Source organism: Sphaeramia orbicularis, chromosome 12 (assembly GCF_902148855.1).
Source record: "Sphaeramia orbicularis chromosome 12, fSphaOr1.1, whole genome shotgun sequence".
Lineage (NCBI taxonomy): Eukaryota > Metazoa > Chordata > Actinopteri > Kurtiformes > Apogonidae > Sphaeramia > Sphaeramia orbicularis.
In genome coordinates this window covers 7,666,810-7,692,022 of record NC_043968.1, presented here as the reverse complement: position 1 = coordinate 7,692,022, position 25,213 = coordinate 7,666,810, and the positions used below count along the sequence as shown (strand labels likewise).

The 25,213-nt window shown below is 36.8% G+C and overlaps 1 protein-coding gene across 1 annotated transcript in view; it reads left to right on the top strand.

Moving 5' to 3' along the window:
• whrna (whirlin a) overlaps positions 1-25,213 on the top strand; it is a 585,387-nt gene that overhangs the window by 152,689 nt on the left and 407,485 nt on the right.

Sequence of the window (25,213 nt, the reverse complement as noted above, 5' to 3'; positions counted from 1 at the left end):
TTATTCATATTCATTGTTTCAAACATACAAAAAGTAAGATAAACACTGAGACATATAACAGAGGTATAAGACACCACAATAAATAAATAAATAAATAGATAAATAGATAGATAAATAGAAAATAAAAATGAGAAAACAGAAATTAATGAAAATTCAAGGGTTCCACTATGTAATTACCCAGTCTCTTTGTACACAGCACACATTATCCAGAGCCAAGGTGCGTTGTCAGCTGTTCTATGTAAGAAATAAAAGGATGCCATACCACATTAAACTTCCCCATTGATCCATTCAATGTGTATCTAATCTTTTCAATTTTAAGGAAAAACATGACATCACATATCTATCTGCCAAAGGAGGGAGGGTTGGTCATTCTTCCAATTTAGAGTTTACTCACATTCTAACTCAAAATCCACCCAAGACTTTTAGTTAGCCTGATCTTTAGCTCCATCTTCACTGATTAATAACCTTGACTTTTATCACTAGAAAAGCATTTGGAGAGCGCAGACCTCTGCCAAGGCAGATCAGTCCCCCCCATCACCACCAAAATGTTATCATTTATTCCTTGTGCCAGTATCAATATTTCCTGAAAATGTCATCCAAATCCATCCATAACTTTTTCAGTTATCTTGCTAACAGACAGACGAACAAACAAAAAATCCCCCCCACCCCCGTAGATTGATCTGGATCCTCAATCTTCAGTATCTTGTAGAACCTGTTGGGAACTTATTTAGTATTCTTTTTTTTTTTTTTTTTTTTTTTTTACCAAGCACTCTGACCATTCATTGTCGAGTTACACAAACATATGTTGAAAATATCCCCATCTCCCAATGACCAAGAATCCTTTTAAAAATTCCTGGATCCAGACAGTGATCCAGATCATTCCCAAAATCTAATCATTTGTTACTCGTCCCATTTCGGACAGTTCCTGAGAAGTACCCCCCCCCCCCCCCCCCCCCATCACCACCAAAATGTTATCATTTGTTCCTTGTGCCAGTATCAACATTTCCTGAAAATGTCATCAAAATCCGTCCATAACTTTTTCAGTTACGTTGCTAACTAACCAACAAACAAACAAACAAACCCTGGCAAAAACATAACCTCCTTGGCGGAGGTGATTAGTGATTTCGATTTCGATTTGTAGCCTCCAGATACTACCCGCTCTTTGTTGTTCTCCGTTTGATTAGGTAGAAGTGGTTTTCTTTTTGATACTGAATATTTCTTTTGGGTTCACCACTAACCCCAGTCAGGATAGCTGTGTTTTTGCTTTAATTCAGCAGTATCTGTTCGGCCCTCTTTGTGTTCAGTGTTTGACTTTTGCTTATTCAACCGAGCCGCTACAAAATTGAAGAGATTGCACTGAACCTCTGCTACTTCCTGGTTTCTTTTGTTAGTTCCTCTGCTCGCTCTAACCCCTAGCGGAACTGCGTTGTAACAGTTTCTTCATGTATTTATTACTCAGACCTATGTATTCCATTCAGCAGTTGTCAAGTTTGTAATAAAACAAAAACACAGTCAATCAGAGTTGCGGATGATAATGTCAGATTAAATCAGCTCTTATCTGCTCCAAACAATCGGTATTAAATCCACTTACAATAAGCCCACTGTTGGTTGACCTCTACTTTACTTTGTACCTGATGATATGTTGATTTGTACTGCGATATTGATTTTTGCACTAAAAGGTGTGACAACTTTCTGGCTTTGCCTCTAAGTATGCATACTGTTGAAGTCTGCAAAAAAAAATACTGCATTTTCGACAATATTTGACAGAGACTGTGGATTAAAATGCATCCGCAATGAAACTTATAGTCTGTTGTTTAAAGAAATACAAAAATACAGTAGCCCCAAGTCATCAGACCACATCTGAACAAGAAAATACTGTTTCAGGCAAAAGCCCTGAACCCTCTTCAGCGCTAAGCAACATGTCTGGAACATTTTGGCTGAGCATTGACAGTGATGGCAGGCAGGTCTTCAGCGACGGGGTGGGCATACAAATACACATTCTGGGCGTTTCACTCTGCTGTCAGGGCCCTGTGTCACTGCGAGCATCCTCCACCACACACACACACACACACCGATGGCAGTGGCAGCTTTAAAAAGACGTGGGAGGACAGAAGATGTAGAAACAGATGGGTGCTGGCACCGACTGAAAACCCAGAGTCTGACACTAATGGGCCCGAGAGAGAGACGGAGAGGGACAGCCCCATCTGGGTCTGATACCGCTCAACCAGCCAGAAGCAAAACACCGATTTAGAAACAGAAAATAAAGTGTCCTGTCGCTTGAATTCAGCCTGGCTGCTCAAACTGTTCCGCACCTCTGATTTGGTTTACAGGAACATGCGGATGTTTGGGTCGGGGGTTTATAAATGCGAGGCTGTTTGTGAGCGTTTCCACCTGTAATACAGACATACTTTTAGCGATGTGTTATGGCATGGGTTGGCAAACCTGTCCGAACTAAAAGGGCATGTTAGGACAGAAATAGAAAAAAAAAATCTGTCTGGAGCCAAAAAATATCCTTATATGTTTTTCCTCAAAGTGACTGTTTAACCCAGGGGTGTCAAACTCATTTTCTTTCAGGAGCCACATTCAGTCGGATTTATATCTCCAGTGGGCCGTACCAGTAAAATAATAGCATAATAACCTATAAATAATGACAACTCCAAATTTTTTTCTTTGTTTTAGAGAAAAAAAACAATTAAATAATGAAAATACTTACTTTTATAAACTATCCAAACAAAAAAGATGTGAATGACCTGAAAAACTGAAATTTCTTAAGAAAATAAGTGCAGTTTTAACATATTCTGCCTCAATTTATCTTTCATACATGTAAATTATGGATTCGATCTACAAAGACACTAAACACTTAGTAACAGGCAGAAAATTGTCAAAATTGTGATGAATTTTCTTTAGACATTTCAGGTTGTTCATATTTGTTCAGGTTATTCAAATTTTATTGTTACAGGATAGTTTGTAAATGGAAATATTTTCATAATTTAATGTTATTTTTTGCACTAAAACAAGAACAAATATTTGAAGTTGTCATTATTTACAGGCATAGCGTAGTATTATTTTTTTCACATCAAACCAAGAAGAAAATATGGAGTCATTATTTTTTGTCGGTTCTTCTGCTGTTATTATTTGACTGTAGGTCATATTGGTCTGTATGTGGAACCTGAACTAAAATGAGTTCCACAGCCTTGACTGTGGAATTTTTGCACTTTGTAAATTCATCCCATGGGCCAGATTTGAACCTATGACGGGCTGCATTTGGCCCCCGGGACGCATGTTTTAGACCCCTGGTTTTACCCATCAGGACCCAGAGTTAGTTTTGTGTCAGTTCCCAAATGGATTTTTCTCTATATTTAACCTTCCTTAAGCGATTTATCACTATTTATTGTAATATTATCTTCTGTCTTCTGTGTTTTTTTCACCGAAAATCTGATATTTTCCTATATTTAATTCACTGATCATGTAGATGTTGATATAAACTCAGATTAAAGTTGAGGGTTATTATATCAAAAACAGAGAAAACTGAAGAAAAACTCACATTTTCAGTCAAATCTGTCATTAACTGAACATAAACACAGTGTGTCCATCCACTGTCATTGATCCAACTCCACGGGTTTTACTGGTGAATCAATGTTGTAGAAGATGATGATGTTTCCACGGTAACTATGGGGCCTCTGAACGTCCAAATGGGTCGTATCTTATAACCATGAGAAGATGAAGAACTGTACTTTACACCAATTATCTACATGTATTGATAGGATTAATGGATCAACAGGTATTAAACGTTTAAATCAGTGGATTGTTTTGGTAGACAGTGGATGTTTGGGTCTTTATGGATTAAGAAGCGCTTTGAAAGTTGAGAATACATCAGACTTTGTTAACTTTGACGGTTTTGTAATTTAGTACATGGTAAATTCTTAACTCTTTTTAAAGCCTTGAACATAGGGCTGACATGATCACTAAGATTTAAATGATGAATGTGATTTTATTGTCTTTGACATTTAGGTTTTTTTATCATGTTTGTCTGAGATGTGTCAGTAAAAGGATACTCATCTTTCATCTGGTCATAATCACAGGAAGACTAACGGATTCATGATACTTAGGCTATCACTCGGGTTTTACAGAATTGATGAAAAATTGGTGACGAACATCATACGCAGCTTTAAGGTTTTACCCATCATTGCGTACACTGCCAGTTCTATTCAGAAAGTTGAAATATGACTTTCCAGCCACATCACCCAGCCCCATCTCCTTTATTTATTTGGCAAAAAACCAATATACAGACTCACAGTAATGCTGCGGTGTGTGGCTTCACATCTAACTATGATATTAATGTCAACAGATGCAAATTTAAATGCACTTAGACACGTATTAGAAGTAAAGGGCCATGACATAAACAGTTGGTGACACTAATTCTCCACTCAGGTGCCATTAAACCACAGAAGAAGAGGAACAATGAGATGATGTGGCGAAAAGAGTATCGGGCAAACCTCCAACAGCAGACAATGATAAAGTCGTGGTGAAATATGACATTTCTGAATTCTTAAAAAAAGTGATCCCAATCAGCTCAACTAATGACAGTCAGACAGGTGTGTTTTTAAAGGTGTGATAAGCTGATGTTTAGTAAGAGAAGATTTCATTGGCTCACATCATAAATGATAACTTCAGGAATTATAACTTATAAGACAGGACCAATGTCCCTGTATCCCTGTATACAAGCAAGAACAAAGATTATTAAAGTTAATGGTGCTTTTACATATATGGCAGCAGTATAACTTTACATAATCAGTTATATCGTTTTTTTTCTACAAGTGATACTGAAATTTTGTAAACAGTTCCATAAAAAAGAGTTCTTAAGCTAAAAAAATGAGCCTATTTGAAAAATGATAGGTGAAACTTAAACTTTTGACGCTGTTGTTCACTTTGGGTGCAGTGGATAGCACTAGTGCTCCACAGACAGAAGGTCCTGGGTTCGATTCCAACACCATTCGACGGGGGTGGGACCTTTCTGTGTGGAGTTTGCATGTTCTCCCCATGTCTGCGTGAGTTCTCTCTGGTACTCTGGCTCCTCCCACCATCCAAACACATGCACTGATAGGTTAATGGGTTAATCTAAATTGCTCATAGGTGTGAATGTGACAGTGACTGTTTGTCCCTGTATGTTCAGCCCTGTGATGAACTGGTGACATGTCCAGGGTGAACCCCACCTTCACCCATAAGTACCTTGGATAGGCTCCAGTGACCCCCGTGACCCTAGTGAGGATAAAGCAGGTTGAGAAAATGAATGAATCAATGTTCACTTTGGCTTGATCTGGCCCTTCCATCAGCCTGCACCAGTGCAGCTGTGGCTACAGATGTAGTTTACCACCATTAGGGCTGTGTATCGGCGAGAATCTGTCGATCCGATACAAACATTCTGTTGGGTTTCTGTAAATTGACTTAGAGTCTGGTTTTGACCAACTCTATATATAAAATGTCAAGAGATAACTTTCTTGTGATCTGGCGCTATATAAATAAAATTTGATTGATTGAGTGATTTAATTGGTTTTCCCCTGTAAGTCGCTTTGGAAAAAAGCGTCTGCCAAATGCGTAAACATAAACATAAACATAAACACAATACTAGGATCACAATACAATATATCACGATATATCATGATACTGTTAAAAAGGCAGTTTTTTGTTTGTTTCTTGTTCTTTTAATGATTATTTCCTTGAAGAATTGAATTACACCAGAAATCTGCACAAATACTAAACACATTTTTATTTGATCATAACAGGATCTAATGCTATATCACAAAATGTTCCTGTGTTTAAACTGAAATTATATTTTACAGACATTACAGTTGAACATCCTGTTCAAATGTTCATATTCTATTAGTTCATGACTAACATTATAACAGTATTTTTGTACAATCCCAACAAAGGAACTAACATTATTCAATAAAAGAATGTAAAATAATAATAAATAAAATATAAACAAAAAGAAAAACAAAAATGAACCTCCACAATACCTGCATTGGAATAAATACCTAAAAATATCGATACAGTACTTTTTAATATCGATACAATATTGTGAAATGAAATATCGCGATATGTTGCAGAACCCATATTTTCTTACACCTCTAACCACCATCAGAGTGTGAATGAGGGAGGAAATGAATAATGGATCAATAATGTAAAGCGCTTTGAAAAGCACTATAGAAATCCATTATTATTAGTATTATTATTGTTATGATTATTAGTGTGAATGTGAACATACTCAGTGTTTAATTCTGTTTATGCAGCAGTCAGATGTCCCTGAAACAGGTGGGAAACCTGTGCTAAGAAATGCCCTGTTTACTGCAGGGTTATTCACAGCCACCTGTCCCATTCTGCTGTATATTTTAATTCTCTGTGACCCTAAAGCGTCCTCTGTGGACCTGGTGGTATCAGCTCCTACCTGGTCCTGAGCTGGACTTATTTATGGTGCTGACTACAGACTCCTGACACTTTGCCAAGTCTGCCAGCGCCCCCATAAAAACCTTCAGTATGTTCATAAACTCATATTAAATAAAAGCATTAAATGGCTTTTAACTTGCCAGGCACGTGGAGAACGGGAGCTCGTATAAAGTTGAATTTGAAGGATTTCTTGGAACAGGCACTTCTGTTTTTATTCCCGTGGTTTTGCAGCCGCTGCAGCTTTCGCCTGTCATAGTTGGTGTTTCAGCAAGGCTTCCCTGTGGAGATGTGAGCAGATCAAGCAGACTTTGATGGCGTTCTTGGCACAGGATGATCAGGCTTGTTTTTATTACCTTGTGTGATGTCTGACTGGACTTGTGTGTCTGATTTTTGAGAAGAGAACGTAATTCTCCTGTAACGTCTTTGACCCTTTTTTGACGGTTGTTGCTCTGGCGCTACGTTTTGGACATTGCAGTAACTCCTGAACCTTTTGTCCTATTCACAAAATTCAAATGGCATCAGAAAGCTGACATTCTGAGCTTTCCAATGATTTATAACACTTTATGGTAGAGGCCCGCATTACATGTGGGGGAGGGGTAGAACTAAGCAGAGCAGCAGGGCAGACAACAAGTGTAGTTCATTACACGCTTATTACTTTTATCAGTATTTTTGGAAGATTTCAGCTGTGCTTTGTGAATTCTTGGAAATAATTGCATATAATAGTCATAGTGCTGTTTTGAAGTGTTCTACTGGTGTGCTTTATTGTGTTAGTGTGGAGTTTTGTTTTGTGTTTATGTGTGTGTATTGTGAGTATTGTGTTATTGTGGAGTTGTTTTTTTTTTTTACTATTTTTATCTGTATTTTCCGGTTTGTATACTTCATTGATAGTTGTACTTTAGCTGTAAATATTACGTGTGTGTGTGTGTGTGTGTGTGTGTGTGTGTGTGTGTATATATATATATATATATATATATATACATATATATATATATATATATATATATATATTAGGGCTGCACGATTTTGGCAAAAAAAAAAATCCCGATTTTTTCCTCTAAAAACTCGATTTTCGATTTCGATTTTTGGGTATAACTAGAAAAGGCAACAGCAGTCAACATGTCGTTTTCGTGAGCAGCCCACAATGCAAGGCACTGCTCTGACCTCAAAGCTGTGATGGGATCACGTGATGAACCCACAGTTTTGTTTTGTTTTTTCTCTTCATTAAATCTTTGAAATGAAGTAGAGTATACAAACAATGTATACAACAAGAAAATAACATAAGTTTGTCTGGGGGAATACACTATAAGAAAATGTCCAAATCAGAGCAAATACTGATGGTTGTTACAGCCTTTTTGTTTCCACATTTATCGAACAGCTTTAAATAAATTTCAACATCTTACAAAACATAAATAATATTTGGTTTTGTGTTACAGAATTTACATTTGTGAATGAAAAATTTAGCAAGTAAGAGGACTAAATTAATTATTTTTTTTAAAAAGTTTTTTTTTTTTTCTTTCTTTTCTGGGTATCTGGGCCCACAGAAGTGATAACAATGTAAGTCAGTGACAGGCATCAGTCGTGCGTGCGTGGACCAGGTTAATATGAGTGATCCACATGCGGTTCTATTTAAACTGGAGGATCTGTGCGTAGAATAGACCGACCCAGGACACACTGGAGGGATTCTATCCCTGGAGCTGGTGCATGTGTGTGGGCACAGGGCTGTGTGGGCTCCTCTGCTGAGGCTGATGACCCCGAGACCCGGACCCGGTTCGGAAGAAGACAGTACGGTACGGATCCGGGACAACGGAAGATGAGTGATCCGCATGCAGTTATATTTCAATTGCGGGATCCGTGCGTGAAGCCACGGCTTATATTGGTATAAGTACTCCGGGTTCATGAACAGATTTAACGTCCGGTCATTACACAGACTTCTGTGACAGACCGCTGTCACAGGAAGAGCCTACGGTAGCCCACGGGCACGCGGAGGCGCGCGGCCCGGAGGCACGAGAGAGATGAAATCGATTTTACGATTTCCCTTTTTTAAAAATTGTCCTAATTAAAAAATCCGATTTCGATTTAAAATCGATTAATCGTGCAGCCCCAATATATATATATATATATATATATATATATATATATATATATATATATATATATACATTAACCCTTTCATGCATGAATTATGAGAACCTTAATCAAGATAGATTTTTTTCCTGAGTGTTTTTATTCCTCTTTAGGTATGAAAAAAAAAACAATGTGATTAATTTGTTCTTCTTCTTTTTTTTTTTTTTTTTTTTAAATGAACCTGTTTTTCATGGAGTTACAAAAATGTCCACTCAGCTGGCCACCATGCGTTTAGTTTTTGAAGCAAAGGAACATTGCATTTACTGACATACTGTGTGAAAACTATGAAATACAAACATTTTTAATGACACTAATCTGATATTATCTCACATTTTAACATACTCTAATACTAGTTACTACTCATTTATAATAATATGCAACAAAAAACGACTACTTTTTGTGAAAAAAACAAACTGATAATTACAGTCTAATAACAATTAGCAGTTGATTCACACTGAAATATGTCACTGCAGATCAGGTTTATCAAGAACAGAAAAGTTACAGTAATGGTGTAAATGTCAGTGTATGGGATGGTGCATGAGCGTCCACTGTGTTGGTTGATCTGCAACTAAAACAACAAAATCCATGAATACACAAGAGAACAGCTGTAGAATAGCCGTCCACTGTAGTGACCACTATGCATGAAAGGGTTAAATCCAATGTTTCCTGTGGAATTGATCTCGTGGTGTGGTGATGTGTCATCGTTATTAAATAATAACATTTAATAACGGAAGTTGTATTAATTATTGAGTCACGATACACTCAATGATATAGTCATCCGCAGCGCAGAATAACTTTCAATGTCTCTAGCAACCCATTTTGGGTGGTTTGTCCAAGTAGAGTTAGCGTCGCGCATGTGCAAATGGGCAGTTAATCCAGTAGTGACAGGCAGCAGAACCAACCCATAAGGATGGAAGACACTGCCACTGTTCCGTGTTATAAAACCATAAAATTTTAAATTCAAGACTTAATATGCATAGCCTAATGTTTAGGGCTATTATTGATTTATTATTTTTTTTGGTATCAAATGTACGGTGTGGCGGCAAGGATTTTGCCATGGTAGTGCACCACAGGAAAACTTTCCAATCCAGTCCAATCCAACTTTATATGTAAAGCACTTTAAAACAACCGCAGTGGACCAAAGTGCTGTACAGAAGAATAAATAAAACCAAAATAAAAGAATAAAATACCAGAATAGATTAAAAGACAGAGAACTGTACAAAAAAAGAAAGCAGTGCTGTACAGAGGAATAAATAAAACCTAAATAAAATAATGAAGTACAAGACCTGACCAGCGGAAACACTGTACATCTGTAGGCTGGATGTATGGATGATGGATGTTTTTGTCAGTAAAATGAGGGGCTCTGTCTACAACTAGACAGAAAGTGAACACATACTATCACACAGGATGAAAATGACTAGAAATAACTACAAATAACAGCCTATAACATGAAAACGGAATGATCTAGACCATTGTTTCTCAACCTTTTTTGACCAAACGCTCTCTCACGTCATCATTAGCCTTTTTCGTTATTCACATCGTTTTTATTATTCACATTTACAGTTGTTTTTCACCATAAATATGATAAAAAATTCAAGTGTTTTTTTTCTCGCTATAACACTATTTTTTTAGCATTTATTACATCTAATAATGATAATTAATAGTCAGATATTGAAAGTTAAGTCATGAAATCTAGGCACCTGTTATAATGCTGGTCTTAAAAGCGTTAATATTGAGAACATGAAAGACGAGCAGGGAGAAAATTAGAATCACAGTAGGTTAAGCAGGGCCTTGAGTTTCTTGTCAGTCACCAGTATTGATTAAGTTAGAGCTCAGCTGATTGGGTCTGAGATATGTTATAATAAATATCACACGTGTCAGGCAAATGCTGCCGTGCAAATGAATCCATTAAAAAGATTAAATCGATATCTTATGCAACTGAAAACAAATGCGTAACTTATTTATGATTGATGGGCACTGATGGCGCTGTGTGTACTCCACATACAAAAGAGCTCGGATTCGGCCGCACACGCACAAGCGCTGTAACAGCACAGCGTCGGGTAAATGATGCAGAGTTAATGCGGAATAATGCAGAGTCTCTGGGTGGGTTCATGGAGGCGATATGTCACTGAACAAAAGACCTGTGAGGTTTCAGGGGGATCAGGATGAATCTGCCTCCTTCTGTCCTCCCCCCCGGCCCTCCCTCGTTTGCATCCCCTCCCATCTCTTCTTCAGTCTCCTTGCTCTCTGCTGTGTAAACCTAAATCAAACATACAGTTAAAGCACAACCGTTAATCAAATACTGTCGACGCTACAAAGGTTCGCCTGCCCTCGTATTACTGTACATTTGCTGACTGCTATGTACTGAAGAAAATTATGTTTGTCCAGTGTGATAGGAACCCAGGTGTCTCATAGAGTCTTCAAACTACTGTCACATTCTTCATATGGATGTTGGATCTGTACCTGAAGACAGTGTATTAGTCAGCGAGCCGCCTACATGTTATTTGCACGGTTAATTTTTGAAAAGCACAGCCAAAAAAACGGTGCACGCCTTGCTCAAAGCCATGCTAATTATTAGGGATGGGTAGCAAGGTTATTATTGTTAATGAAAACTAACGAAATGACAAAAACTAGAATTGTAAAAACATTTTTGTTAACGGAAACAAATAAAAACTATAATTCAAAGAAAAAAATGATAACTAACTGAAACTGTATTGTGTTCTTATAAAAACTAATTAAAACGTATAAAAATTATGGATCAAATTCCCTTCGTTTTCATCTTTGTCAGTGTTGGATTGATATGAAATTGATTTGCTTCGCTCTAGCAGTTTTAGCTAGCGGAACCATATGATATTTAATGGCCCGTCACTTTGTGACTCTGTCTGTGAAAAGTGCTCTATAAATAAAATTTACTTACTTACTTACTTACTTTCTTGTGTTCACTTGTGGTTTCCAGTCGTCTTCTGGTCCTCACTCTACCTGGAAACATGGAGACTAAAGTTGGGAGAAAGCAGCAGAGTCCTGTCTGGGATTTATTTGAATACGACGACAGAAAAGAAGAGAAAAGATATAAAAAAAAAAACCTAAAACTAAACTAAAATTAAGCATTTAGAAAATAACTAATAAAAACTAGCAAACCTGCTTTAAAAACGAATTAAAACTAACTGAATTAGAGAAAAAAAAAGTCAAAACTAAATAAAACCAAACCATAATGAAAAATCCAAAACTATTATTGCATTGATGTCTAGGGGTGTTCGAAAATATCGGTTCTGCAATATATCGTGATATTTCATTTCACAATACTGTTTTGATATTAAAAAGTGCTGTATCTGTATTTTTAGGTATTTATTCAAATGCAGATATGGTGGAGGTTCCTTTTTGTTTTTTTGCTTTTCTTTATTTTTTATGTCGTATTAATAATGATTTAACACTGTTTTATTAAATACTGGTTATTTGAAGCATCCTAAAAGCACTTTTTACTGTCAGAGGCACATGTTAGTTCCTTTGTTGGGATTGAACTCAAATAATGTTCTGATGTTAGTTGTGAACTAATAGAATATGGATATTTGAACAGGATCTTAAACTGTAATGTCTGTAAAACAGAATTTGAGTTTGAACACAGGAACGTTTTGTGATATAGCATTAGATCCTGTTGGGATCAAATAAAAATGTGTTTAGTATTTGTACATATTTCTGGTGTAATTCACTTCTTCCAGGAAATAATCATTTTAAAAAAAAAGAAACAAACAAAAATAGCCTTTTTAACAGTATCATGATATATTGTGATATATCGTATTGTGATCCTAGAATTGTGATTTGTATTGTATCACCAGATTCTTGCCGATACACAGGCCTAGGGATGTCCCGATCTAATCTATAGATTGGTATCGGCTGCTGATCTGGCTTTTTTTTAGAGATCGGAGCAGGTCAGACTTTGTCACAAGATTGGGGCTGATCTGAACGTGGGGGGGTGGGGTGGGGTGGGGGGGTTGGGGGCATGACAAATGCAAAAATTACACCTCTAGATATTAATCATTTTAGTTCAGGTTTCAGATACAGACCAATTTAATCTCAAGTGGGTCGGATCGGTAAAATGCTATCATGATAACCTATAAATACTCACAGCTCCAAATTTTTCTTTTTGTCTTTGTAAACATTTTCATCTCATTTTACTGTATTTACACCAAAACAAACTGTCATTTCACAAAAATGCAAATAACCTGAACAAATACGAACATTATGAAATGTCTGAGGTGTAAGTTTACCAATATTCTTCCTGTTATTAAATGTTTTGTGTATTTGTAGATCCACTGTGATCTGTAAGTCATAATGTACATGTGTAAATGATAAACTGAGACTTAATATTGTTAGAATTGCACTTAGTTTTCATTAGAAATTTCAGTTTGTTCATGTTTTTCACATTGTTTTAAAGGATAGTTGGTAGATGTAAACATTTTCATTGCATAATTTTACTTTTTTCACTCTAAAACATAGAGGAAAGTTTGGAGTTGACATTATTTATATATTATGTTATTATTTCACTGGTCTGGCCCACTTCAGATCAAATTTGGCTTAATGTGGCTCCTGAATTAAAATGGGTTTGACAGCCCTGCTCTAGTATATATCGTACAAATTAAAGCTCTACATGTGTCTTAATTGCGTGTTTTAATATATATTCAGAGCTATATATATGTTTGTATATTTAGAGCTTTATATATATATATATATATATATATATATATATATATATATATATATATATATATATATTTATTTATAACACTGGGTTACAAAGAAATGTTTTTTGCGAGTTCTCTAAGTTTTTTCAACTGAATTAGGAGCATTTTGCACCGCTAAATCCAAAAATGACATCTGTTTTTCTCAATCAGGTCAGGGTTTTTTGCTAGTTTGATTTTGAATAATTTGATCTTCTCACACAACTGATTAAATTTTTTTGACTTTATCAGTTGATTTTTTATATAGTTCTCACCCAAAATAGGTTTGAAGAGAAAAAAAATCATTTCACCATTGTACCTGTTAGGTACAATGGTGTATTCACCGCAGATGTAGCAGAATACGTCAGGCTTATTTTTGCAAGATCTTCTAGTCGAAGCCATTTCATTCACCTGTAATATTAAAAAAACATTAATCATAAATTGGCAAAAGTAAAATCTTCAGAACTCATTTATTGCAAGAAATATGAAAGAATTTTGTATCATATGATGTGAAAATGCCCATAAATGTAAGCAAAAATGTTAAAAAGCCAATATGTAGCATAGTTCAGAAAGTTGACCTGATTGAGCAAAATTAATGTGATTTTTGGATTCAGCACACCAAAATTATCCTAAATCAGCTCAAAAAACTTAATAAATTTGTTGTTGACCGGTGTAATTTTTATTTATTTTTTTGCTTTCTATTTTACTTTTTTTGTTGTATTGTTAATTACTTTCCTGCTACTTTATTGTACTGGAATGGAGCAACTGTAACGCATAATTTCCCTCTGGGATTAATAAAGTATTCTGATTCTGATTTTGCTTTGAATGTGTAGATGTCAGTGAATACTTTGTCGAAAACGGGGGATTAACCCTGATTCAGGAGTGTATTTCATTGTGTTGAGTAGCAGCCGTTGGCCCCTTTTTGTTTCCCCAGGTTATTCAGAAACTTCCCCTCATTAAAATAAATAGCTTTGTTCTCCCCAGTTCCGTCTGGTTGTTTATGTTGCTTCCCTCTCCCTTAGCGAGTTGTAACAAGACACAACTGAGAAGCAGAGACGGTGTTAGTTGAAGAACGCGCACACAAAGCATTGCATCTGATTCATGGAGTCTGCATGTGTCCATCAACCCTTTTAGGACGACTGTGTCTCCGGCGCCACATGTTTACATTGACATTCAAATTACAGTGACTCCTGAGACGTTTGCTCTATTTACGAAATTCAAATTCATCTGAAAGCTGAATTTGGGGGCTTTCCATTGCTACATAACACATTAGGGTAGAGGTCTGCATTGGCGGAGGGGGATGGGTGGAATTGGGTGGAGCAGAGAGCAGCAGAGTGCAGTCGGTGAGAGAGAAATGGTAGATTTGTATTACTTTTAGCAGCATTTTAGTGAGGTTTTAGCTGTGTTTTTGTGGTGAATTCTTGTAAATAATTGTATATAATGGTGATAGTGCTGTTTTGGAGTGTTCCCCAAGGGTGTTTTGCTATGTTTTTTTCGAGTTTCGCTGTTTTTGCCTCCCGCCTTTTTAAAAATCAGTTTTTTAGTTGTATTTTAGCTGTAAATATTATATAAATGCTGACAGGCTGAAAATGACTAGAAATAATTAAAAATAAGAAGCTGTAGCATGGACACAGAATGATCTAGACCAACAACTATGTTTGAGCACATTTAAATAGTTGAAAGTTTATTTCTGTACTCTCATAAAGTGCCATTATGAACATTTACAGTTGTTTTTCATATTAAGTATGATGAAAAAAATCACTACATTTCTTATTTTATTTTATTTTATTTTTTTACTATAATACACTGTTTTATTTTATTACCTCCGCCAAGGAGGTTATGTTTTTGCCAGGGTTTGTTTGTTTGTTTGTCTGTCTGTTTGTCTGTCCGTTAGTGTGCAACATAACTCAAAAAGTTATGGACAGATTTTGATGAAATTTTCAGGGTTTGTTGGAAATGGGATAAGGAAGAAATGATTAAATTTTGGTGGTGATCGGGGGTGGGGGGGCCCACGGGGGGGGCCCATTTCCAACAAACCCTGAAAATTTCATCAAAATCTGTCCATAACTTTTGGAGTTATGTTGCACACTAACGGACAGACAAACAGACAGACAAACAAACAAACCCTGGCAAAAACATAACCTCCTTGGCGTGGGGGGGCCCACAGGGGGCGCCACTGATCAGCCTTGGCGGAGGTCTGCGCTCTCCGAGTGCTTTTCTAGTTTTATTTTATTTTTTTTTATTTTTTTACTATAATACACTGTTTTATTTTATTTTATTTTATTTTATTTTATTTATTTAACCTTTATTTAACCAGGAAATCCAATTGAGGTTAAGAATCTCTTTTTGAAGGGAGACCTGTCCAAGGTAGCAGCCATACAAAGTCCAACAACATAAAACACATACATATTCCACAATTAACAATACAACACAATAAGAACTATTCAACCATAATGGCATCAAGAAAAACTGTGACATTCCTCCTTTACTGCATTCTCCATGATACTTTTAAAATCATGAACAGATATGAGTGTATGTAGTTCTACATATATTTTTTTTTGTTTTACAGTTTTAAGCATTTATTACATATAATTATGATAATTAATAACCCGGTACTGAAAGTTAAGTTGTTTCTGAAAAAAAGTGCAAAAGAATTGGCAAAAAAAAGACATTTTCTGACACTTTTATTGCAAAAACATCACAAAGAACTGTAAGCCTGTTATATTGATAGTCCTTATAGGGTTAAAAAGCATTGAGGTTTTGTTCTTAAATCACACGTGGTTGCTCTCTGAACCCTGGAGTTATTTCATCCTTCACTAGATTACGTTATTGTGTTTTAGTAATTATCTGTTAGATTATTTGTTTCCGCTGTCACATGACACCACTGTGCACATCAGAAGTAACCCAGGAAAGAGCCTGAATACGATACGTTCTGCATGTTGGAGTAACACTGAAGACGGCTCCTTCGGTCTTTGAGGCCTTGTACCTGAGGGATGTGAGTGCGTTGTATTTTCCCGTCTCCCCAGTGATGTGGGACCCCAGGGGCTTCCTGTGGGCTCAGCTTGGTATTTGACAGGCATATTAATGAGCAGCCAGCAGACACATACTGTATTCCTCCCCTGCTTTAGGGAGTACAGGCCACCGTAGGTACCAAACAAATGGACAAAAGTATGTGGACATGTTGAATTCAGGCATTTCTTTTCTAACAGGGGTCTGGGATACAAAACAATAAGTTTACTTTTATCTTGGGATAAATATTATTGCATTGGTTAGTTTGGTTTAAATTGTTAGTGTTTATAAACTATATGGGCAAAAGTATTGGGACACATCATGGCTACAGCTGTGAGATGTCCTGTTCATGCTGATATGAATTAAAAAAAGGTCAATATTTCCTTAAAGTTTAATGGGAGATTTTTGATGGTTAGTTGAGGTACAAAATCCTTATTTCCACAGACAAACAATATAGTAGTAAGTAGGGATGTAATGATATGAAAATTTCATATCACAGTTGTTGGGACCAAAATTATCACGGTTATCATTATTATCAAGGTATTGTTGAAATGTGCTCAGAATGTTCAAAAAGTACTAATACACACACTGAAATAATTTAACCAAGTTGTATTTAAAAACAAACAAAAGAAAAACTAACTAAAAAATGAAATAAATTAATAGGCACAATGTACTTTCTGTTGGCAGAAACATTCAAATATTAACATGTAAACATCAAACATGCATATGTGCATTAAAGATGGAACCTTATAGCCGTTGTTTGACCTTTTTCCATATCAAGTTTTAGTTGTTTTAGGGTCTCTCTCTCTCTCTCTCTCTCTCTCTCTCTTTCTTTCGCTTTCTCTTTCAAAGTGCGGTAATCCAACATGGTTATCATGATAATTAGAATTTAAACGGTAATACTGACTGTTGGGAATTTTACCGCGGTTTATCGTTATACCGGTAATCATTACATCCCTAGTAGTAAGTTATCAAACTCCATATCTCTCTATCTCACTTAGGAAGACAAATTTCATTCCTTAAACTTTAAGGAAATACTGATGTTGATAAACTATATGGACAAAAACACTGGGACACATCATGTCTACAGCTGGAAGATGTCCGGTTCATGATGATTTGAGATAAAAATGCCAATATTTCCTGAAAGTTTAATGGGAGATTTTTCTTCCTCAGTGAGATTTGAAGAGAGTAGATGGTTAGTTGTGGTAGAAACTTACTTTTTACAGTCAGAGCATGAAAAATATTCTAGAAATTCAGAGGTAGAACATTTAAAATCATAGTCATGGATAAATAAATAAAATAAAAAAACCAAAATCATTGTTTAGAGAAATTAAGTAAAAACCATCTCTGAGGCATTTTGGAAACGAAGGTAACAATTTAAACCAAACTAACCAATGCTATGATATTTATCCCATAATATAAAACTATATTATGACATTAGTCATTATTGTTTTATATCCCAGACCCCTGTTAGAAAAGAAACACCTGAATTTAATGTGTCCACATACTTTTGTCCATACAGTGTATTTTAATCTTAAACATTAACATTTTGCATTTCAGATCTGCTTAGAAGTCCTGCTGAAATCTCAAGGGTAAAAATGCATCATGGTGTAAAAAGCCTCATTGGGGACATTGTTAGAACTGCATCTTTCACCTCCAAGCCTCTGTGTGGGCGGGTCAGTGTGCATGTTTGATTGACAGCTGAGCTAAGGGTCCGTTGAGTCATCATGTAAATACATCTGTATCAGCAGCTGCAGCTGCACAGTCAAGGACGGGCTTCTTTGCAGCTCTCTTAAATAATAAGGAGCACACTGTTCAGAGCGACCTACTGAACATAACACGACTTACCCACTGTGAGGTTGATGGGAGTGGGATTTGGATGTGTTTGTGTGTTTGGAGTCTGTTCTAGTGACAGATAAAATCATGTCATGTGTGGTGTGTACACAGTCTTGCCTGAAGTCTTAAAATCCAGTCAATGCCAGTCCAGAATTTTGTAAAACATGTAAAATATTCCTCATATTGCCAACTGGGTATTACAAATGAGAGTGTTTTTCCCACTCAGCTGCTTGTATTCAGAGGTGGGCACAAATAGTTTTTTACTGTCTGTAAGTGCACTTTTCTGGTGTCTGTACTCAATACTCAATCTTTATTTTTCTGACAGCTTTTTACTTTTACTCCCTACTTTTTAGTAGGTCTGCACCTAGTGACTATTTCAAAAGTTGACTAATAGTCTAATAGTTGCTTTTCCTTTGGACATGTACACAGAACTTTACTGATATTTACTAAATGTGGAAAAAACAGACGTGCGTAATGTTGGTTTTTCCATTAAGTCACAAATGCGATGATTTGTTTATTTATTATTGCGAGATGACACGAGAAGTCATTCCATAAACATGGTGACAAATAGAAATATCGTGTTGATTTACAGATATATTCATTACCTCCGCCAAGGAGGTTAGGTTTATGTCGGCGTTGGTTTGTTGGTTTGTTTGTCTGTCTGTGTGCAAGATAACTGAAAAACTTATGGACAGATTTGGATGAAAATTTCAGGAAATGTTGACACTGGCACAAGGAACAAATGATTAAATTTTGGTGGTGATCGGGGGGGTGTCACTGATCTGTCTTGGCGGAGGTCTGCGCTCTCCAAGTGCTTTTCTACTTATTATTATATATTACCCCTCCATCCCGTACTACATTAAAAAAAATGATGTGTCCACATACACCACGCCATGTTTGTTTTAAAACTCTTCTTCGCTTGTTGTAATATCTGTCCACATCTGTTTTTTTTTTTGTTTTTTTTTATTCACTTGACTGTAGTTATGGATAAAGGTCTTTCCGTTGCAGTTTTGTGTGCTAAACCAATTGTGCTATGCCCAAAAAACTGCCTCTTGCTAGCGCAAAAACTTTTAATCAAAAAATGAGAATTGTAGCGAAATTGGTAAATTTTTATGCACAGCTTATATTCTCGCAATTTGAGAGTCAATGGAAAAGCAACTATAGACTACTGTAACAACTAGTCATATTAGCCGACAAGTCAGATTATGAACAAACCCCCCCACCAAAAAAAAAGAAAAAAAAAACCTCATACATTTAGTCCAGTAGTAAAATACTGTAGCGTCTGACTGGATGTCAGAAGGACAGACGAGGGTTTATTCCACACTGGCCGCTTTTTTGTTAGAATGGTATTGGTGACTGTCGGCCGTAACCACGGCGACATAACAAAAAAAATGAAGGGAAAACTTAACTGGCAGCTGAGTCTCACTCATCCACACTCTCTCTCTCTCTTTTCTTGCCCTCACCTCTCACACACACTGGCTCACCGGCTCCGCCCCCATGCCTTTGTCATCCACTCACCTGTCCATCACAGCTCTGTACTGAACAATTCCATTTTACTTTGCACATTACACTTTATTGTTGCACCTTAATATTTTTCTACCATTTCATTTTTTTTTATGCTTCTAATTTCTTTCGTATAGTGTGTTTGCTCTTGTAGTCTGTGTTGATCTTATATTCTATTTTCGATGTCTGTCATGCTGCTGCTGCACTACAATTTTCCAGTTTGGGATCAATAAAGTATATCTATCCATCTATACAGCTATCCGTCTAAACATCCATGCATACAAACGTCAATAGCTGCTAAACTTTTGATCAGTAACATTAATAGGATAATTACTTCATGGTCGTTACAGCACATGTCATATTTCATGTTTAGAATTGACTCGGTCAGAGCAGTAGCATGTTGTGGAGTACACGTCTGCTTTTTCCGAAAAAAAAAAAAAAAAAAAAAATCCGCCCATGGTTCCCGTACTCTTTTTAACGCTGCATAAATATTAACACGAAATTGTCAGACAAAATGACAACATTACTCTTTAAACTGTCATGATCCTTCACACACACATACACAGTAGTAGACTCGCTACAAGCATGGGAGCTAATTATCTTAGGAGGTGCGTCTGAATCTTCCAAAACATGCTTCCTCTGTAAGTGTTAATGCATGGCTGAAGTGGTCCCATGGTACGACAGGCTCAGCTACAGATCTGACATGTGACGCTTTTCTTGGTTGTCACATACAATGTCAGAGATAAAAGTGCAATATACTGACGGGATCTCAGCCACACTGTGCAATATTGACTCTACCTGTCAACTTGGGCTGTATTCAGTGCAGTACTTTTAACATCAAACTAGTATAGATTTTTTTTTTTTTTTATCACAGATTTTATTATGTGCGTTATTTATTTATCGATAGTTACCTTCGCCAAGGAGGTTATGTTTTTGCCGGCGTTGGTTTGTCTGTCTGTCTGTCCGTGTGCAAGATAACTCAAAAAGTTATGGACGAATTTGGATGAAAATTTCAGGAAATGTTGATACTGGCAGAAGGAACAAATGATTAAATTTTGGCGGTGATGGGGGGGGCACTGATCTGCCTTGGCAGAGGTTTGCGCTCTCCAAGTGATTTTCTAGTTAATACTGACTACTTTATTCTGTCTACATGTGTTTTATCTGTTTTTTTATTGAGACCAATGCATAGTTATTTTCGTTTTTGCATTACATCTATGATGGAAATGTTTAAATGACAAATAAAGACAAATAAAGGCCTGTGAGAACATGACTGAAGGGGAACCCTAAGGGGGAAGCCCTAACCCCCCACAAACACTGGGCCCCATGAATTTGTCATGTTTACCCCCTCTTATCGGTGCCCCAGACAGGTCCATCCAGGTATTTATTATATGAGGGTGTGTTCCATGCCGTACGTTAGTGGTGCACGGATCAGCAGGTTACTCGCAAGTTGGGTTGGGGTGGGTCAGAAGAATGTCACTTTATTTGCGGGTCGGCTCGGGTCAATTAACACTGGTCAACAACAAATTTATTGTTTAAGTTTTTTGAGCTGATTTAGGATAATTTTGGTGTGCTGAATCCAAAAATCACATTAATTTTGCTCAATCAGGTCAACTTTCTGAGCTATGCTACATATTGGCTTTTTAACATTTTTGCTTTCATTTATGGGCATTTTCACATCATATGATACAAAATTCTTTCATATTACTTGCAATAAACGAGTTCTGAAGATTTGACTTTTGCCAATTTATGATTAATGTTTTTTTTAATATTACAGGTGAATGAAATGGCTTTGACTAGAAGATCTTGCAAAAATAAGCCTGACGTATTCTGCTACATCTGCGGTGAATACACCATTGTACCTAACAGGAATCCTGTTAGAAAATGATTTTTTTTCTCTTCAAACCTATTTTGGGTGAGAACTATATAAAAAATCAACTGATAAAGTCACAAAAATGTAATCAATTGTGTGAGAAGATCGCATTTTTCAAAATCAAATTAGCAAAAAAACCTGACCTGATTGAGAAAAACAGATGTCATTTTTGGATTTAGCGGTGCAAAATGCTCCTAATTCAGTTGAAAAAACCTAGACAACTTGCAGAAAACATTTTTTTGTAACCCAGTGTAATTCCAGCAAAGCCCCGTGGGGTGAAAAAAACCTAACTCACGCATCACGTAAGTACTTCATAATGAGTACTCACAGACCATAAAGTGAAAGTGAAACTTATAGACACGTTACTAATTTCTCTAAGCCTTCCGCTGTTGTGCAGCTAATTTTCCTTTTTCCTACCTTCGGAAACTTTAATTCGAGGGAGCAGGACACCCCTCCCGTCCTTCAGAAGTGGGCCTGGATCGGCCTTATATCGTGACTTAATCCAATCCGATCTTCTAAAAAATACCAGATCGGCTGCTGATACCGATCTTTAGAACAGATCGGGACATTCCTAATATACTGGCCAGCCCTAGTCTGTGTTCAGGGTTCCCACCGGGTCTTTAAAGTCTTGAATTTACAAATCTGCATGTAATACCACAGAGTGTCTTTAAAAGGTATTAAATTTGATATGGTAGGTCTTAAGTTCTGTTGCCATAAACTTGTTGGCTGTATTGTGTTTAAATGTGTCCAAGCTGCAAAGAAAGTAATGTTAGTCGACTCAGTTCCATCTGTTCCAACCCGACAATTTGTATTGAAATTAGGAACCAATTATGGCTAACTTTGCAGCCCCTGGTGAGAAATGACTCAGAACGGTGAGAATAAAGGCGTTGGAGTAAATCAAAACATTTTCCCAAATTCTAGGAGTTGTGAATTTTTGCCAGAATGGCCGTGAAATGGGCATTAAATTCTGTTCGAAGTCGTCTTAAAAAGTCTTAAATTTAACTTGTAGAAACCTGTAGGAACCCAGTGGAATAAACTTCATAAGAGGAGACATTAATTTTGGATGCATGCAGCGCTAGCATAGCATGAATACTGTAAGTGGACTTTTATAAGTAAACAATATAAACGGCCTTCATATGATTTCAGCAGTGGTGTGATTTTTTTTTTTATTTTTTATTTTTTTAACCTGTTTGTATTTTTAGAGTTGTTTTCTTCCCTGAATGATAAATGAGTGTTGTGAAGAAAACCTTGGTGTTCATATTGTATGGCTGCCAGGCATAAGAAAAGCCCATAATCACTAGTTTAGATAATCATCATCTCCTCCTCCTTTGGTTCAGAAGATTAGACGCAGTTTTGTTGCTGAGATTTTTAAGCGAGTGTGTTCATTTATGGATCCATCTTCTGTACAGCAGCTCTTTTGTTGGTAGAATTGCAGTGTTTAATTTATATTCTGCCGCCGAAGAGTCCGTTTCAGATTGAGTATCAGTCTCTCATATAACACAAAGCTTCAGTCACATCATGCAGGTATAATGATGCATAATGGGACTCTCCACACTGGTTAGTCATGCAGCAGCTCTTCAGGCATTAAAAAAAAGTTCCTACCCAGGTACTAGAGTTGAAACTTGACTGCCTCCTTGGCCGTTTGATCCTCCCCCACGAAAACAAACTCACCGGAAAACAAAGAAACGCATACAGAACACACATACACACACACACGAGTGCACACATACACAGATTACACACACACAAACATACACAGGTTAGCGGTGCGTAATAAGACGATTTCATACACCGCTCAAAGTTGCGCTGGTTCTGCTGAGGTGCTGTAGTCGCTGTTTTCCATTATTCATGTGTCTAGCCTGCAGATGTGTCTCTTAAGGAAATGAGGGCAGATGAATAAAAGCCTCAGATGGAGAAGTTGTCGTTACAGTTACGAGGAGGCTGATTAAGGAGGCCGCCCACCCATGGACATGTCGCTGCTTTGACCTCTGGTGTGAATCCAAAATGTCCTACGGCAACAAACTGCCAACATATTAGATTTCTACAGTTGGAGAAGGACTTCAATCCATTAAATGAAAATATTCAGACCGTTGGTGCAGACTTTTTTTATTCACATTTTTGGCTTGTGAGTTATCCTGGTTTCAGCTTTTAGAATGATATGAAATGATCGCTTCTAGGGCTGGGTATCGTGGCCAATTTCCATAATCGATTCGATTTCGATTCATAAGGTTCTGAATCGATTAATCACAATTCAATTCGATTCAATACCAATTCGATTCAGTATTAATTGATTGATTCAGAGTAATTTAGTGATACCAAAGTACAATTTTGAGTTGTAACCTGATTACACTGGTCAACAACAAATTTATTGTTGAAGTTTTTTGAGCTGATTTAGGATAATTTTGGTGTGCTGAATCCAAAAATCACATTAATTTTGCTCAATCAGGTCAACTTTCTGAACTATGCTACATATTGGCTTTTCAACATTTTTGCTTACATTTATGGGCATTTTCACATATGATACAAAATTCTTTCCTATTTCTTGCAATGAACAAGTTCTGAAGATTTGACTTTTGCCAATTTATGATTAACGGTTTTTCTAATATTACAGGTGAATGAAATGGCTTCGACTAGAAGATCTTGCAAAAATAAGCCTGACGTATTCCGCTACATCTGCGGTGAATACACCATTGTACCTAACAGGAATCCTGTTAGAAAATGAATTTTTTTCTCTTAAAACCTATTTTGGGTGAGAACCATATAAAAAAATCAACTGATAAAGTCACAAAACTGTAATCAATTTTGTGAGAAGATCAAATTTTTCAAAATCAAATTAGCAAAAAACCCTGACCTGATTGAGAAAAACAGATGTCATTTTTGGATTTAGCGGTGCAAAATGGTCCTAATTCAGTTGAAAAAACCTAGACAACTCGCAAAAAACATTTTTTTGTAACCCAGTGTTATTTGACTACCACAGTCATGCAGCACATCAATGCTGGGATCAATATTGATATTAGAAAGGAAATAAATATGACATTTCAGCAGTAAATTGCCAAATGTGCTCTTAAATAATGAACGGGACAGAAACATTACCATGTTTTTACAGTGGATCAGAACAGACTTCGTCACCTTTATTCTGTTTTATGGCCTCTATGGCTACTATTCACTGGGTGGGGGTGCGCTCCATGATTGTTGTTTGGGGGGTAGCGTAGCGGTCGGACATTGTCACTTTACTATTCCTCTAACTCCATACTCAGCCATAGGTGATAGTATGGATCCAAGTTATCATTCCAAGAACGACCGGCTTCCACCACTCGCCGGGCGGTCAGTTCCTTCACACTGCGGGTTCGAGTTTGAGGCCGGAGGACCTCCAGCTGAGGGGTTTTCCCCACCGCGTCTTTTCACCGTCCTTTTCGTAAGCGAGACCAAGTCTTCCCCAGGGGTTCACAAGACGGAGCCGCCCGCGGTTCCGCATCTCATCCACTATTAATCGATTACACAAAATTAAAATGAGATCGATCTAAGATTGATTAAATCGATTTTTTAACCCAGCCCTAATCACTTGTTGATTTTTAACCAGGCCTGCACCATTATAGTCATATTGTAAATTATTATTATGGAGACTTAATTGATCTCACAACGGGGAAATTCACTGGTCAAAGCAGGAACACGATAAAAAGCAGTGTGTCTGTAAAGTGTCTGTAAAAATAGA